Genomic DNA, 18209 nt, shown 5'->3' on the forward strand with positions numbered 1-18209 from the left:
TTTATTTATTTATTTATTTATTTATTTATTTAAGAAAGAGAGAGAGCACAAGTGGGGTGAGGTATAGAGGGAGAAGCAGAGTCTCCACTGAGCAGGGAGCCCAGTGAAAGGCTCAATCCTGGGACACCGGGATCATGACCTGAGCCTAAGGCAAACACTTAACTGACTGAGCCACACAAGCACGCCAACTCTTCAGTGTTTTAATGATATTGGTGTCAGAGTAATGCTTGTTTCATAGAATGAATTTGGAATATTTTTTTCTTTTTTAGTTTTTGAGAACATTCGGTATAAAATATTCTTTAAATTGTAGAATTCACCTGTAAAACCTGGACATTTGTTAGTTGCGATATTTTTACTTACAGTTTCAATTTAATTACTGTTAATTGGACTATTTGAAACACAATGTTCAAAGGTTATTTGTTTACAGTAATGTATCCATTTCTTCCGGCTTCTCCAATATGTAGGCATATAATTTTTCAAATTCTCCTATGATCGTTTTTATTTCTGAGGTTTCAGGTGTTATTTCTCCTCATCCATTTCATTTTTTTGAAGTTTTTATTAACTTCCAGTTACTTACTGTACAGTAGAATATTAGATTTGGGTGTAGAATTTAATTATTTATCACTTACGTACATCACCCAGTGCTAATCACAACAAGTGCTTTCCTTAGTACCCATTACCTATTTAACCCAACACCCACCTCCCCTCCAGTAACTCTCAGTTTGTTCAGGAGAGTTAAGAGCCTGATTCCTGATTTGTATTTCTCCCCTCCCCCATATTTTCATCTGTTTTCTTGCTTAATTACCAAATATGAGTGAAATCATATGGTATTTGTCTTTCTTTGACATATTTCATTTAAGATAATACTATGTAGCTCCATCTACATCATTGGAAATTTCAAGATTTCATTCTTTTTTTATGACTGAATACTATACCTAGTATGTGATCTCTTCTGGAGAATATTCCATGTGCACTAGAAATTAATGTGTATTCTGCTGCTTTAGGATGAATTGTTCTGAATATGTCTGTTAATTCTATCCAGTCTAGTGCATCATCAAATCCCATTGTTTCCTTGTTAAGATTCTGCTTAGATGATCTGTCCATTGCTGTAAGTGAGGTGTTAAGTCCCCTACTATTACTGCAGTACTATCAATGAGTTCCTTTATGTTTATTCTTAATTGTTTTATATATGTCGTGTTCCAAAGTGTGGTGTGTAAATATTTAAAATTGTTAGATATTCTTGTATATAGACCCCCTTTATTATGATGCTGTGACTTTCTTCATGTTTTGTTACAGTCTTTCATTTAAAATATAGTGTTTTGTATTTTTCTTTCTGGTAAAAATATTGCTTTTCAAGTTTCTTTTGATGTCCGTTTGCATTTGAAAATTTCCTCCATCCCCTTACTTTCTTGTTCTTTTTCTTTTTCTTTTTCTTTTCTTTTTACACTCAGGCCAATACACTTTTATTCAAACAAATAGAATGTAATTCAAACCAGCATTCAATATGTTTTCTCAAAGCAATGAAATTAAGCTCTACCAGTAGTTCTGCTCAATATGTTTTCCCAATCAAATCCACTTGAACAAAGTGAAATATATTTATAATATAGATAACACATTTGTATTAAAAACAAATTCATTGAAACCAAGTTTCCCTTTGAACTGAGAGATAGAAATTCTAAGCAATTGCACAATTAGATCATAGAAACAGATGTATTTTTACTTTAGTGAAAAGCATTTCTATTCAGGTCCACTTTAAAATACACAAATGAATAATCAAAGTTGCTCCAACAATGTCTTTAATGGAGCATTTTCTGAAAAGTATGTCCTTTGGGGTTGAAGTACAATCTAGAAAATAAAACACACTTAGGGAAAAAGAATAGCACTGGGATCATGATTACAATAAATTCAGATTTGTAATGATTAAATATTTACGTATACCTATGTGCAGTTAGAGTAAAGTTGTTGGTCGTGTGCAAATGCATAACGATATGCTTGGGGACATTTTGTAGTTGTGTTTGCTTCCAAACCTCATCGTCCAGAAAAATCCTTCCTTATTGGCATTCAAACATGTTATAAATTCTCATCTGTCTGACCTTAACTAGGAATTACTGTGCATGGGAGAACTTGATGGAATGGGAGGGCATGTATTTGGATGGCCTTTTGGAGGAGATTTCGATCTTCGATGTCTAGATCACAAACTGTCTTTGAGTCTTCCAAAGAACCACGGAGAAGGAGAGCTACCTCCAAATGCCACACACCTTTTGGGGACCAGGAACAAAGTCCTTGCATACAAACAAGAGCATCCAAATGCATTCCATCTCTATGCAGGACCAGCAGGTAGAGTCAGACCCTTATATAGAGGGTCTAGAGAAACAAGTGTTCACTCTCCTGAGGGAATATTAGGGCCCCACTCAGTGGCCCACATGAACCCCATCCTGTCTGCCTCTTCAGTGATCCCCACAACCACCTTTTCTATTCTCTTCTACCTCGAGGTTGCAGGACCTAAAGACAGAAATGAAGTCCATTCCCTTACTTTCAATCCGCACATGTCTTTAGGTCTAAAATGAGTCTCTCAGGGGTGCCTGGGTGGCTCAGTCTTTAAGTGACTGCTTTTGGCTCAGGACGTGATCCTGGGGTCCTGGGATCGAGCCCCACATCAGGCTCCTCCACTGGGAGCCTGCTTCTTCCTCTCCCACTCCCCCTGCCTGTGTGCCCTCTCTTGCTGTCTGTCTTTCACTCTGAAAAATAAATAAATTTTTAAAAATCTTTAAAAAATAAATAAATAATTAACTAATTAATTAAAATGAGTCTTTCATAAGCCATCTATAGATGGGTCTTGTTTTGTGTGTGTGTGTGTGTGTGTGTGTGTGTGTGTGTGTTTAATCCATTCTGATACCATATGTCTTTAGATTCAAGATTTTAGTCCAAATACATTCAGAGTAATTATTGATGATATGAATTTAGTGTCATTAATTATTTATTGTTTTGTCATTGTTTCTAGAGTCTTTCTTTGTTCCTTTCTAGTCTTTGTCACTTTTGATCTTTTACTTTCCCACTGAAGGAGTACCCTTTAATATTTCTTTCAGGGGTGTCTTAGTGGTCACAAACTCTTTAGTTTTTGTTGTCTGGGAGTCTCTATATCTCTCCTTCTATTCTGAATGAGAGCCTTGCTGGATAGAGTATTCCTGGTTGCAAGTTTTCCCAGTCAATGCATTGAATATATCATGCCACTATCTTCTGGCCTGTCAAATTTCTGTGGTGAGATCTACTCCTAACCTTATATTCTTACCCTTAAATTCAGGGAATTGGTTTGTCTTTGTGCTTTCAGGATTTTTTTTTCCCTTATGACTGTATTTGGCAAATTTATTTACAATATATATTGATATTGGTCTGCTTTTGTTGATTATCATGGGAGTTCTCTGTGCCCCCTTGATTTAGTTGTCTATTTCCTTTCCCATATTTGTGATGTTTTCATCTATTATTTCCTCATATAAGCCTTCTGCTCCCCCTTGCTCTCTTCTTCTTTTTCTGGGACTACTATGATATGAATGTGATTACATTTAATCGAGTCCTGAGTTCCCTAAGACTACTTCTCTGCTTGGAGATTTTCCTTTCCTTCCTTTGTTCAGCTTCACTATTTTCCATAATACTGTCTTCTCTATCACTAATTCATCCTCTGCATCTTCCAACCTTATGCTCATAACATCCAGTCAGTTTCAGGTCTTGGTTATTGACTTATTCATTTGAGCCTGATTGGTTTTAAGCTCTTTATTTCTATGATAAGAGTATCCTTGATATCTCCCATGCCCTTCTCAAGCCCAGCTTGTATGCTTATGATTGCTGCTTTAAATTCTTGATCAGGGATATTACTATTTCTATTAATCCCTGGAGATAAACATTTTATTGGTTTACATTTGGAAGGCATTTTCCCTTTGGCATCATGTATAGGTCTCCGTCTTCTTTTTTGTTTTAAGAGAAACTGTAACGTTTCCTGCTTCAGAGAGTAATGGCTTTATGAAGAAGAGTCATATACTGTCCAGCACCTGGTGCTTCAGTGTCTGTGGTGTGTGCTGCATGTACTCTGCTTCTGTGTTTTGGCTGCTCTATACCTCAGGTGTTGTCTGTAGAGTTTCTACTTTCCTGCAGTGGGCAGTGTTTGGGCATTGTCCAGAGTGTGGTGAGTGTTAATTAGGTGTGCTCTGGTCTGCTTTTAAAAGAAACCTGACGTTATTTAAACAGGTATGCCCTCCCAGAAGACCAAATAATTCCCCCTCATGTGCGCTAGGCATTTTGTTTTATTGCTATTTTCACCTTGTATGTAGCTGGGTTGCTTGCTTACTGATAGAAGCATAGTGCACATTGAACTATATCCCAACCAGGCCAACTTGAGTTTTTGAACTTCAAGCATCAAGGAATTGGTGTGTCAGTAACCTGCACTGATCTTCTGAGGGAGTGTAGCAGCACTGAGACTGATGCAGGTTTGAAAAGGACTTGGAGCAAAGCAGCCTAAAGAAGAGTGTCCAGGTGAGCCACCCTCAGGAAGTGACTCTGTACATATGCTGAGGGACGTGGGAGTGAAATCATGCCTACTAGCTCTTTTGTCCCTGGAGAGGCAATGCCAACCTCTCACAGATTCACTCCAAGAAGAGGGAACAGTCTCCCCAGTATTTCTTAGGTGATCTTCTGGTCATGCTGTGTGTCCTTGGGTGCCCTATATGTCTTCTCTCCAGTAGTAAACCTGTGCCCCTGGGTCCCCATCCCAGCTGATCCATAGTTCAATAAAACTCCAGTCTTTGAGATCCCCTCATTGAAAAAATCTCATGAGCATCAGCCCCTATTACTTTCCCAGTAAAGGCTTTGGGGAAGTGTTCTCCTTCTCCAAACTGCTGTGCACTCCTTTCTTCCTCTCTCCCTTGCTTTACTCTCTGATCAGGGATTCCTCCCTTCCACAGCACCAGTGATCCATTTCTCCCCCAAACCAGGTCTCCTCAATTCCTTTTCTTCTGCTTTGTGGCCTCTTCATTCCCCCAGTTTTGTATTTTGTATTGTCAGTCTTCAGATTGATTAGTTGGGTGTTCAGAATGATTTGATATTTAATTAGCTGTGTTCAAGGGACTAGGCAAGCCTAGATTCATCCTACTACTCTGCCACATTAGCTCCTTATCCTTAAGAATTACTTTTTTAAATAACCAACCTAACTAATTTAATTCTGTTGGTTCACAATTCACTTAAGATATTTTTTCTCACTGTGTATTAAGTGCAAATAACTGAAGCAACAAAGTTCATTATTGTTAAAATATTTTGTACTTAAATTTAGAGGTTGATTTATCCTGAAGAGGAATAAGTCAGCTTTAGTGCCTCTCACTTGCACAAGCCATTGAAAGGCCGTATCTTAATTACGTATTGTTTTTTTTTTCTTTTTTAGGTAAGAACCCGGGACTGTACATATCAGCTACTAAAATTATAGCTTTGTCCCGTGAAAGTTTAAAATTATTTCCATCAGTGACTAACCTTGAAGTAAGTGTTGATTACTTTCAGAACCCAATCTTTACTCAAAATCTGACATTTGGATTCCATAATTCCTATTCTTTTTTCATTGAAGACTGACATTCACTGATTAATTTCTAGAACACTCTGCCTGGGCTAAGTCTTTTCACAAGAAAAGGTTTTATTCTGTTTATTTTATTTAATATATTTTAATTCCTTTATAGTTGACATACACTTTTATATTAATTTCAGGTAAACAATATGTCCAGTATAGTTCACATGCACTGTTATATTAATTCCAGGTAACCAATATATTAATTTCAGGTAATTCAGCATTTGCGTATATCAACCATGTCCCACGCTGTCAAGTACAATGAAGGTATTTTAAAGAACAGTGAGAGGGAGGACGCAAGGTGGCAGAGGAGTAGGGGACCCCATTTCAACTGCTTCCCTGAATTTAGCTGGATATTTATGAAACCATTTGAACACACACAAAATCAGCCAGAGATTTAAGAATATATATCTGGATCTCTACAAGCAGAAATGCGACAGCTTTTTTTGTGAGGTAGGACATGCAGAGTCATAAATCTGCAGGGAGCTATAGGAAGATAAACAGAAGGGGGAGGGAGCCTCCATAAGCTGACTGTTGGAAAGTGATATAACACCAGAGTGCAAAACTGGAACCCTTAGAAATCTGCTCTAGTGAGAGACATCCCTCTCTGCATGGGACTCTGGGAATGAAAAGGCAGAATTTTAGGTATTGCATTGTGGTCTCAGAATACAAGGAACCGCAGGGAAAAGGGGATGCCTGATACAGTAGAGTGCCCTAGCAGTGGAGCCAGGAAGCAGATTATGGTCAGCAATCCCAGGTAGGGACACTTAGTTCGATTTGCTACAAAACCTGAGCTGGTCAAGTAGAAAATCACTCTTTCTTTGAGCAGCCTGAAAAAATCTGGATACCATGCCTGCAACTGGGCAAAATCTTGCAGGGTGGTAGCGCACCAGAAAGGACATTAGAGCAGCACCCAGACATGCTTCAGGAACTTTGGGTGAGTGCATGAGCCCACTTGCAGTTTTAGAAATACAAAGGGCAACGGCACTCTTGGGCTCCTGTGACTACCTCTGAAAGAATTTCTATGGGCATCCACCATGGCAGGTTACAGTTTTTGGCAGCACATTAATAAGTAGAGACTGTTTATCCTGGAGGGTTTATTACAGAGGGTAGATGGTGAATTGTCTGGCTTGGAGCCAAAGCTTTCAGTATTGTCATTTTTGCTCTGATCCTCTGAAGAGGCATGGAAAGCCTCCAGGGAACAAAAGCCACACAGAAGACAGGTTTCTACTGAGCCAATCCCACTGACAGGGGGTTTAGCAATACTGCACAGACAGGGTTACCTGAGAAACAGTGTATCAGGGCCCTCTCCAGAAGACAAGCTGGAAGAACAGGTGGATGGCAATCCTATGGATCCCATAAGTCTAAAATCCCAAAGGCAGGTGTAAATAGTGTAATGAGCTCTAGGTGTGGCTCATGGTTTGCTTATTTTTCAAATAAAATTATTGTTTTTTGTTTCTTTTTCTTATGCTTTTTCTCTGTTTTCTTTTGCTTTTTACCTTCTCCTCATTTCAACTAGATGTCTATTACATCAACTTATATTTCCTAATCACTTCTTGACTTCTATTTTTTCAAACCTATATTTTTTATAAATAAAAACTTTATTTTAGTCCTTTTTCTCACTCTATTCCATTTTACCTTCATACATATATACAAGTTTTATTTTCCTTGTAATTTGGGGTCATAATGTCCTCTAAAACACAGACAAAAATACACCCAGGAATAACTGTAATACCCTGCTTTGTCCACACTGAAAGCTCAATGCCCCCTTCAACTATGCCATTTTGATTTTTTTAAATTACTTTTAAATTTTATTCTTGTGTTTCATTTTGGCCTTTTTTTTCAGTGGTAGCTTCTGAACACTACAGATTTTGCTAGGTTGCATCCTGTTTGGCTCATAGTTGATATTTTGGACTCTAGTCATTCACTGTATCCCCCAACAGAATGACTAGAGGAGGAACTCTCAAAAGAGAATGGAACCAAGGACAATGGCTTCTGCCACAGGACTAATGGATATGGATATAAGCAAGATGTCAGAGACAGAATCATAAAGTCATAAAGTCAATAACTAAGTATGAAAAAAGCATTAGTGACACTATAGAATCAATAAGAGAAGAAATGAGATCTAATCAGGCTGAATCAGAAAATGGTATGAATGAGATGCAGTCTAAATTGGGTACTCTAACAGCCACGGTAAATGAGGCAGAAGAGAGGGTTAGTAATCTGGAAGATAAACTGATGGAAAGGAAGGACATTGAGGAAAACAGATAGACTTCTAGTAGCACATGAAGAAAGGACTGTAGAGATTAATGATGCCATGAAATGGTCCAACATCAGAATTATTGGGATCCCCAAGGATGTGGAGAGAGACAGAGGGCTACAAGGTATATTTGAGCAAATCACACCTGAGAACTCCCCTAGTATGGGGAGGGAAACAAGCATTTGAGTCCAAGAAGCAGAGAGGACCCCTCCCAAAATAAATAAAAATTGATCAGCCCCATGACATATAATAGTGAAGCTTGTAAAACTTACTGAAGTTTGCTATTCTGAGAATAGCCAGGGAGAGGATATCCCTTACATACGGAGAGACGAACATCAAAATAACATCAGACATATGCACAGAAAACTGACAAGTCAGAAAGGGCTGAAAAGACATATTCAGGGTACAAAATGAGAAGAATATGCAGCTCAGAATAGTTTATCCAGCAAGGCTGTCATTCAGAATGGTTGGGGAGATGAAGAGCTTCCAGAACAGGCAGAAACTGACAGGCAGAAACTGAAAGAATATGTGACCACTAAGCCAGCACTGAAAGAATTGTTAAAAGGGGTCCTGTAAGTGAAGACAGACCCTGGAGTCAAATAGACCAGAAGAAACAGAAAATCATCAGAAACAGGGACTTCACAGGCAATGCAATGGCACTAAAGTCATATCTTTCAATAATTACTCTGAATGTAGATGGGCTGAATGCTCCCATGAAAAGAAAAGGTTTCAGACTGGATACAAAAACATGACCCTTCCATACGCTGGCTCCTAGAGACTCATTTTGAATCTAAAGACACCTCCAGTTTGAAGGTGAGGGAATGGAGAACCGTTTACCATACAAATGGACATCAAAAGAAAGCTGGATAGTCCATAGTCTCTCATGAGAAACAAACTGAGGCCCTCAGAGGGGAGGGGGGTGGGGGAATGGGATAGACTGGTGATGGGTAGTAAGGAGGGCACGTATTGCATGGTGCACTGGGTGTTATACACAACTAATGAATCATTGAGCTTTACATCGGAAACCGGGGATGTACTGTATGGTGACTAACATAATATAATAAAAAATCATTTAAAAAAAAGTTCATAATAATAAAAAAAAGAAAGAAAGAAAGCTGGATAGCAATCCTCATATCAAATAAATTAGATGTTAAACCAAAGACCATAGTAAGTTATGTAGAGGGGCACCATATCATACTTAAAGGGTCTAACCAACAAGAACATCTAACAACTCTAAATATATATATGCCCCCAATATGGGAGCAGCCGATTATATAAAACAATTAATAACCAAAATAAATAAACATATTGATAGTAATACGTCAATATTATGAGACCTCAACACACCACTCAAAGCAATGGAGAGATCATGTAAGTAGAAGATCGACAAAGAACCAAGAGCTGTGAAAGACACATTTGACCAGATAGTCATCATAGATGTATAGAGAACATTCCATCCTAAAACAACAGAATACCCATTCTTCTCTAGTTCACATGGAACTTTATCCAGAAAAGACCACATACTGGGTCACAAATAAGGTCTCCATTGATACCAAAAGATAGAGATTATTCCCTGCATATTTTCAGACCACAATGCTTTGCAACTGGAACTCAATTAGAAGATGAAATTTGGAAGGAACTCAAATGCTTGGAAGTTAAAGACAATCCTGCTAAAGAATGATTGGGTCAACCAGGAAGTTAAAGAAGAACTTAAACAATTCATCGAACCTAATGACAACAAAAACACTTCAGTCCAAAACCTCTGGGATACTGCAAAGGCGGTCCTAAGAGGGAAATACATAGTCATTCAAGCCTCTCAAAAATTAGAAAAATCCCCAAAGCACAAGCTAACTTTAAACCTAAAGACCCTGGAGTAAGAACAGTAAATAAATCCTAAACCAAGCAGGGAAAGAAAAATAATCACTATTAGAGCAGAAATCAATGAAATAAAAACTAGATAAACATAGAAGCCAGTTCCTTGAAAGAATTAACAAGATCAATAAACCTCTGGCCAGACTTATCCAAAAGAAAAGGGAAGAGGCCCAAATCAGTAAAATTATGAATGAAAAGGGAGAGATCACGACTAATACCAAGGAAAAGGAAACAATTATTAAAATTATTACCATTAACTATACCAACAAATTAAGCAACCTAAATGAAATGGATGCCTTCCTGGAAACTTGTAAACTACCAAAACTGAAACAGGAAGAAACAGATAATCTGAATAGACCAATACCCAGCAAGGAAATTGAAGCAGTAATCAAAAACCTCCCCCAAAATGAGTCCAGGGCCGGATGGCTTTCCAGGGTAATTCTACCAGATATTTAAATTAGAAATAATACCTATTCTACTGAAACTGTTTCAAAAATTAGAAATGGAAGGGAAAGTTCTGAAGTCATTCTATAAGACCAGCATTACCTTGATCCCAAAGCAAACAAGGACCCCATCAAAAAGGAGAATTACCGACCAATATCCCTGATGAAAACGGATGCCAAAATACTCACAATGATACTAGGCAATAGGATACAACAGTACATTAAAAGGATTGTTCACCATGACCAGGTGGGATTTATTCCTGGGATGCAAGGGTGGTTCCACATTTGAAATCAATCCACATGATAGATTACATTAATGAAGTAAAAAACAAGAACCATATGATACTCTCAATTGTTGCAGAACAAGCATTTGACAATATACTGCATCTTTTCCTGATAAAAACTCTTCAAAGTGTAGGCATAGAGGGAAAATACCTCAATACCATAAGAGCAATCTCTGAGAAGCCCACAGCAAATATGATTATCGATGGGAAAAACAGAGCGCTTTTCTCTTAAGGTCAGGAACACGAAAGGGATGCTGACTCACACCATTATTGTTCAACATAATCCTAGAATTCCTGGCCTCAGGAATCCACAGCAAAAAGTGATAAATGGCTTTCAAATTGTCAAAGAAGAAGTAAAACACTCTCTCTTTCCAGCTTACATGATACTTTATGTGGAAAACCCAAAAGACTCCACCCCCAAATTACTAGAATTCATACAGCAATTCAGCAGCATTGCAGGAATCAAAATCAATGCACAGAAACAGATTGCATTTCTATATACTAACAATGTAACTGAAGAAAGATAAATTAATAGTTGATTCAATTTACAATAGCACCAAAAAGTGTAATATACCTAGGAATAAACCTAACCAAAGAGGTAAAGGGTCCATACTCTAGAACCAAGCCATTATGAAAGAAATCAAGGAAAACACAAAGACATGGAAAGACAATTGATGCTCATGGATTGAAGCATAAACATTGTTAAAATGTCTATGCTGCCTAGATCAGTCTACAGTTTTAATGCAATCCCTATCATAGTATCACCAACATTTTTCACAGAGCTGGAAGAATCCTAAATTTTGTATAGAACCGTAAAAGATCCCAAATTGCCAGGAGAATATTGAAAAAGAACACCAAAGCTGGTGGAATCACAATGCCCTGACTTCAAGCTGTATTACAAAGCTGTGATCATCAAGGCAGCATGGTATTGGCACAAAAACAGACACATGGATCGATGGAACAGAATACAGACCCCCAAAATGGACGCTCAACTCTAATGTCCACTAATCTTCAACAAATCAGGAGAAAATATCCAATGGAAAAAAGAGTCTCTTCAATAAATGGTGCTGGGAGGATTGGAAGGCCATATGCAGAAGAATGAAATTGGACCATTCCATTACACCATACACAAAGATAAACTCAAAATGGATGAAAGACTTCAATGTGAGACCGGAATCCATCAAAATCCTAGAGGAGAATATAGGCAGTAACCTCTTCGACATCAGCCTCAGCAATTTCTTTCAAGACACGCCTCTAAAGGCAAGGAAAACAAAAGCAAATATGAACTTTTGGGACTTCATCAAGATAGTCTCTAGGTTTTCAAACTGGAGAACTATCATCCATCTAAGTAGAAAAACTCTCTTGATAGCCATGCCTGAAGTCTTTATCTCAGACATTCAAGTTCATGACACAAAGCCTTCACCATAGCAAGTCAAACAGGGGAAAGGAGGGAAAACCGAGTGGGAAAAAAATCTGAGAGGGAGGCAAACCACGAGAGACTCTTAACTATAGGAAGCAACCTGGGTGGGGGGATTGGGAAACTGGGTGATGGGATTATAAGGAGGGCACATGATGTGAAGAGCACTGGGTATTACATGCAACCGATGAATTATTGAACTCTACTTCTGAAAATATTGATGTTCTATATGTTGTTCTACAGTTATTTTGGTTTCTATTTCATTGATTTCTGCTCTAATCTTTATTAATTTTTGTGTCCTGCTTTGTTTAGGCTTTACCCTCTGTTCTTTTTCCAGCCCCTTTAGGTGTCTTTTCTAGTTTCTTGAGAAACCTTTGTCTTCATATCTACTTTCCTCTTAGGACTGCCATTGTTTCATCCTAAAGGTTTTGAACAGGTGTGTTTTGATTTTCATTTGTTTCCATGATTTTTAAAATTCTTCTTTATTTTACTGTGTGACCCATTCACTTTTTAGTAAGGTGTTCTTTAGCCTTCAAGTATTTGTGTTCCTTCCAAATTTCATCTTCCGATTAAGTTCAAGTTCCAAAGCGTTGTGGCCTGAAAATATGCAGGGAATAATCCCAATTATTTGGTGCTGGTTGAGACCTGATTTGAGACCCAGTATGTGACCTATTCTGAGGAATGTTCCATGTGCACTTGAGAAGAATGTGCATTCTTTGTTTTAGGATGGAATGCTCTGTATGTATTTGTGAAGTCCATCTGGTCCAGTGTACCATTCAAAGTCTTTGTTTCCTTGTTGATCTTCTGCTTAGATCATCTGTCCATTGCTGTGAGTGGGGTGTTGAAGTCTTCTACTATTATTGTATCAATGTGTTTCTTTAATTTGGTTATCAGTTGCTTGATAGGATTAGCTGTTCCCAAGTTAGGAGCATAAGTATTTAGAATTGTTATATCTTCTTGTTGGATAGTTCCTTTGAGTATGATATCATGTCCCTCTTCATTTCTTATTACAGTCTTTGTTTTAAAATCTAATTTGTCTGTTATAAGGATTGCTATCCCAGCTTCCTTTTGATGTCCATTAGTATGATAGATGGTTATTTGCCCTCTCACTTTCAATCTGGACATGTATTTGGGTTCAAAATGAGACTGATAGACAGTATATGGATAGGTTTTGCTTTTTTATCTACTTTGATACTCTGTGTCTTTTTTTGGAGCCTTGAGCCCATTTACATTCGGAGTAAATATTGAAAGATGAATTTAGTGCCATTGTATTACCTATAAATTAAGTAATTCTCTGTATTGTCCCTGTTCCTTGATGACCTTTGTGACTTTTGGACTTTCTCTTTGCGTAAAGGATCTCCTTTCATATTTCTTGCAGAATAGGTCTTTTGATCACATTTTTTTTTTACTTTTGTTTGTCCTGAAAGACCCTTATCTTTCCTTCTCTTCTGAAAGTCATCCTTGCTGGGTAAATAATTATTGTTTGTGTGTTTTTCTCATTTAGCACCCTGAATATATCATGCCAGTCCTCTCTGACCTGCCAGGTGTCTGTGGATAGGTCTGTCATCAGCTTTATGTTTCTATTCCTATAGATTAAGGACCTCTTGTCCCAAGCTTCTTTCAGGATTTTCTTTTTGTCTCTGAAATTTGCAAGCTTCAATATTATATGGTGGGGTGTTGATCTATTTTTATTGATTTTAAGGGGGATTCTTTGTCCTTCCTGGATTTGAACACCTGTATCCTTCCCCAGATTACAGAAGTTCCCAGCTATTATTTTGCTCAAATGTATCTTCTGCCCCTCTCTCTTCCCTCTTCCTCTAGGAACCCAGTTATTGTAATTTTGATTTTCTTTATGATATTGCTGAACTTTTGAATCATCCCCTCATGAACTAGTATTTGTTTGTCTCTCTTTTCTTCAGTTTATTTCCCATTATTTTATCTTCTATATCACTAAATCTCACTTGTGACTCATTAAGATTCTCCATTTTTATTGATTCTCAGGAATACCCTTTTTTAGTTTGATGTGATTAGATTTTAGTTCTTTCATTTCTCCATTAAGGAATTCTCTAGAGTATTCTGTGTTTGTTTTCAAGTCCACATAGTATTTTTATAATTGTTATTCAGAATTCTACCTTGGACATCTTACTAAATTATTAAGTCTCTGGTAATTATTACTGCCCCATGTTCCTTTTTCTGGGAATTTTTCCTTCTTGTCATTTTGTTCAGAGAAGAATAGAGGAATGAGAGAACAAATACAACAATATCAACCGTGACCCAGTGAAATACACACTAGAAAAATCAGAAGAGGTCAGAAACCAAAAAAGGAAAACAAAAAGAAAAAAAGGAGAATATAATCAAACAGGTGGTCAGAACAGGATGATACCCCAAGTTCTGGGTGTATTTTGGTCTGTTTGTTAGAAAACACTAGATCTCAAAATTGTAAAGAAAAATAATCTTATATATATTTGGATATAGATATAGATAGATATAATTATACAAAAATAAAATTGAATACAATGAAATGAAGCCAAATATAAAGAATATATTTAAGAAATGTAAATGTAAAAATGAAAATTCAAAAAGACTTTAAAAAAGGGTTGATTAAATAAGAAACTACTTGTAAAAGAAAATAAAGAAGAAGGATATTTTAAACTGAAAGACTAAAAATCACAAGAAGGAGCATCAAATTCTATATACTATTTTTCCCTAGTGAAGGAGTTTTTCAGTCCTGAGTGATCCATAAACTTGGTATTCACCTGGTGATCCTGGTAGTCTTCTGGGGGATGGACCTGTTCCACTGATTCTCAGGTGTCTTTGCCTAGATGGAGTTGCACCACCGTTAACAGGAGGTCAGGCTCAGTGTAAGTGACTCTGTGTTACTCTGTGCTGCTTTTGTTCTCTGAAGGCTTTCAGCACTGCTTTAAAGGATGAAAATTAAAATGATGGTACACTGATCTCCAGGCCTGGAGCTGGAGGATTGCAGCCCCCACTCTTCAGTGTGCCCTCAAGAAAAAACAGTCATTTACTTTTGTCTCCCTGGTTTTTCTTCTCACTCTTTGCTCACCCAGCCTGTGAGCAAGTATTTATATCCTAGACACACAACCCCAATTCAAGTCTCCAAACTCTGCAGACTCCTGAAGCACACACATGTGCCTTCTTCTTAAGGAATGAAGAGGTTCTCACTGTGGTTCTGCCCCTTGTTGGGTCCCTGTTTTGAGAGTGGTCAACCAATCCTACACTGATTCATGGTTTATGGCAATGCTTAGCTGAAAGCCCACTCCTGGCCTCACTGATTGCAACCAGGTTCCTGGTTCTAATGCTTGGGAGCTCTGCCACACTCAGGCACCCCATTCTTTCTTTGACCCCAGGGATACAGGGATCATACTGTTCCACTTAGGATTCTGCCACCTGAGAACCTTTCAGGCATGGATGTCCCTCACCAGAGCAGACTTTTAAAAGTTCCAATTTTGCACTCCTCAGCTATACCACTTTCCAGTAGTCAGCTTGAGGAAGATTGCTCCCCCTGCATTTTATCTTCCAATATATCCCCTCAGGTTCACTTTTCTCTACTTCCTACCTTGCCAAAAGTGGTTGCTTTTGTATTTGTAGAATTACAGGAATTCTTTTCTTAGATCTCAGGTTGAATTCACAGGTGTTCAAAATGATTTGATAGCTATCTAGCTGAATTCTAGGGATGAGATGAAATGAAGGGCCTCTACTCTTCTGCAATTTTCCTCTGAATCTCCTTTCTATTATTTTTGTTTCTGTTTCTAATCTGAGCATAGGTGTTGCCATATATTATCCCATAAAATTAGTTAAGGAGGTTGACTGGTTAAAATTCAATCTCATTTTAATTTCTACCAATTAACTAAGTATTATTTCTATAGGAAAAATATTAAGTGAATATCTTGCTATTATTTCAATTTCTGTGTCTGAACTTGGGCACAATTTGCACATTAAGGAATTTTGAAACCTAGTCCTTCTTCCATAAGCAAGCCAATATTCTTAAGATTACTATATCAGAAAAATTCACTAGTTAACAGGTAACAACTCTTATGTCATGTAATTCCCCAGAAATTCTTACCTATCTCTACACACAAAAAATCCAACTATATGTCAGTGGTTATTAATAATTCAGACTTCAAATCCATATGCACATTCTAAAGGGAAAATCCTTTAATTAATACTTTTTAAAGCCCTATTAGATAGGATTGGTGACAGGGTTGTTTTCATTTTTACAAATACATGACAGCACTTGGCCAGAACTCATATTTTTTTCTTCTTTTGGATCACTGACACAAACTCTAATGAAGCAACATATGTAATGCATAATATGTGATTAATTGTGGACTAGAGACCAAGTTTTCCCAATAGGGCTGTTGAAACCAAAATATGAGTTTCCACCATCATTAGGCAGTCAGTCCATTTGCCTTGAGAGATTAAAAATCTTACATAAAGGGAAGCAAATTTCTATGTATGTTTAAATCATGTTTTCTACTAAATTTAGTAGAAATTTAGCTAAATGATTGAAGTCTTATTGTCTATGGAAAAAAAGGGAAAAAATCAATATAATCTTACAGACTTGGAGAACATTAACAGTTCCTAAAACGAGTCTCAAATTAGAGATTTAGGTGTTAAACATTTTTGGATTTCTCTTGGAATCATTTTTTTTCTGTTTTTCAGATGTGCCACCCTAAATAGCTTGATTATTCAGAGTATATTTGGTTCTGCCAAATATATATATGATCAACAAGTAATGTAGTTCTACTAAATTTTCTTATTAAAATAGAAATTGCTGTGACTGCTACCCTCTGGTAGGTGTTAGGAATACTTCCTATGCACACTATTGCAGATACATCTTTCATCATTTTTTAATGTTTCATTTTAAGAATAAAATTCTAGAAGAATGAGACACAGCTCTATATAACAGGGTATATGCATCAAAGGAAATTACTTTTAGATTATTTTATAAAAGTAAACAAAATTTTTATGTCTGCTCATCAAGAAGAAAATATACTATTTTAAGGAAATATCTTTTTGTTTAGTTTTGAAGACATGGCTTGGTGAAGGGAAAGAAATCTTCATAGTTTCAATCACTCGACTGGTAAACAAGTGTTTAATCTTCTGAGTTCTCTGAAGTAAGTGAAAAGAATTTGGTGTGCCTTGATGAGTTTACTACAACTTATACTGAAAAAGAAAACTTGCAAATAGTGTCAAACACTATTTAAAGAAATTCATTTCATTTTGATGATTATGTAGTGTGAATTCTATTATATATCTGCCATCAGCATATTCTCAAAGGGACTATTTCTGAGTGGCTATGTTATCAACATATTACTAAACAATTAATGAAAAAGAATATGGAGGTAAGTATTTGATATTTGTTTGGCCTTATATTGAATTTGAATCATGCCAGCCTTAACAGACAAAGGAGATGGAGGATATTTTGCCACATTGACATAGGACAATGTTTGGTAGCACTGGGTACCTCTTACCTAAGAGAGCATGACTTTGGAACGTCCTTGTATTCTTGACGGGGCTAGTGAACATATTTTTTTTTCTTTCTTCTTTAACCCCTAACATTTTACCTTATGTTTAGCATAAAGTTATATAGAACAATATTTTTGAAATAATTAAAGTATGTAGAAGTAAAGAATTTCAGGAAATGAAAAAATACATGCTGAGAATTTTATGTGGTTCTATTATTTTTGGAAGTTTTATGGTTCCATATGTCATGAATATAATTAATATTTATATTTTGAAGAAATACATTTTGATATTTACCTTATAATTGACTGAAAATATGAAGGAGGTAACACTTTTTCTAAACGTATGGCTTCCATTGCTACTCATTGATTTTGTTTATATCTCCTGTGAGTTACCAAATTCCTTTACCTTAAATAAAAACAACACTTAAGATTTTAATAAAAGCAGAATCCAAAATTCAAGGCAAGTGTGGAGGAAAATAATGAAAAAATATGTGGGAACAATGATAAGTACCATGAGGTTTTATTATGCTGAATATGACTGTAGATATAAGTCCATAATTGATAAAGTTGTTTAAGTAGAAATTTTTGACTTTCAGTTTATGGATCTAATAATATTAAACCTGTTCTGAATTCTACAATAGTAAATTTTAATATTGCTTTCTTTCTTCTTCCAAATTTCCGGTTTGGGTGCAAAACAAACTTGAAGATGATGTTACTTTAAATTTCTTACTTCATATTGAAATTCCAAATATTACTTAATGCACCAGAGCAAAATGATAATTACAATTGTTTTAAGATTGGTAATCGTAATTTTTAAATTATATTGGTGAACATGATAACAGTTG

The sequence above is a fragment of the Ursus maritimus genome, unplaced genomic scaffold, assembly GCF_017311325.1.
Source record: "Ursus maritimus isolate PB19 unplaced genomic scaffold, ASM1731132v1 scaffold_5, whole genome shotgun sequence".
Classification (NCBI taxonomy): Eukaryota; Metazoa; Chordata; class Mammalia; order Carnivora; family Ursidae; genus Ursus; species Ursus maritimus.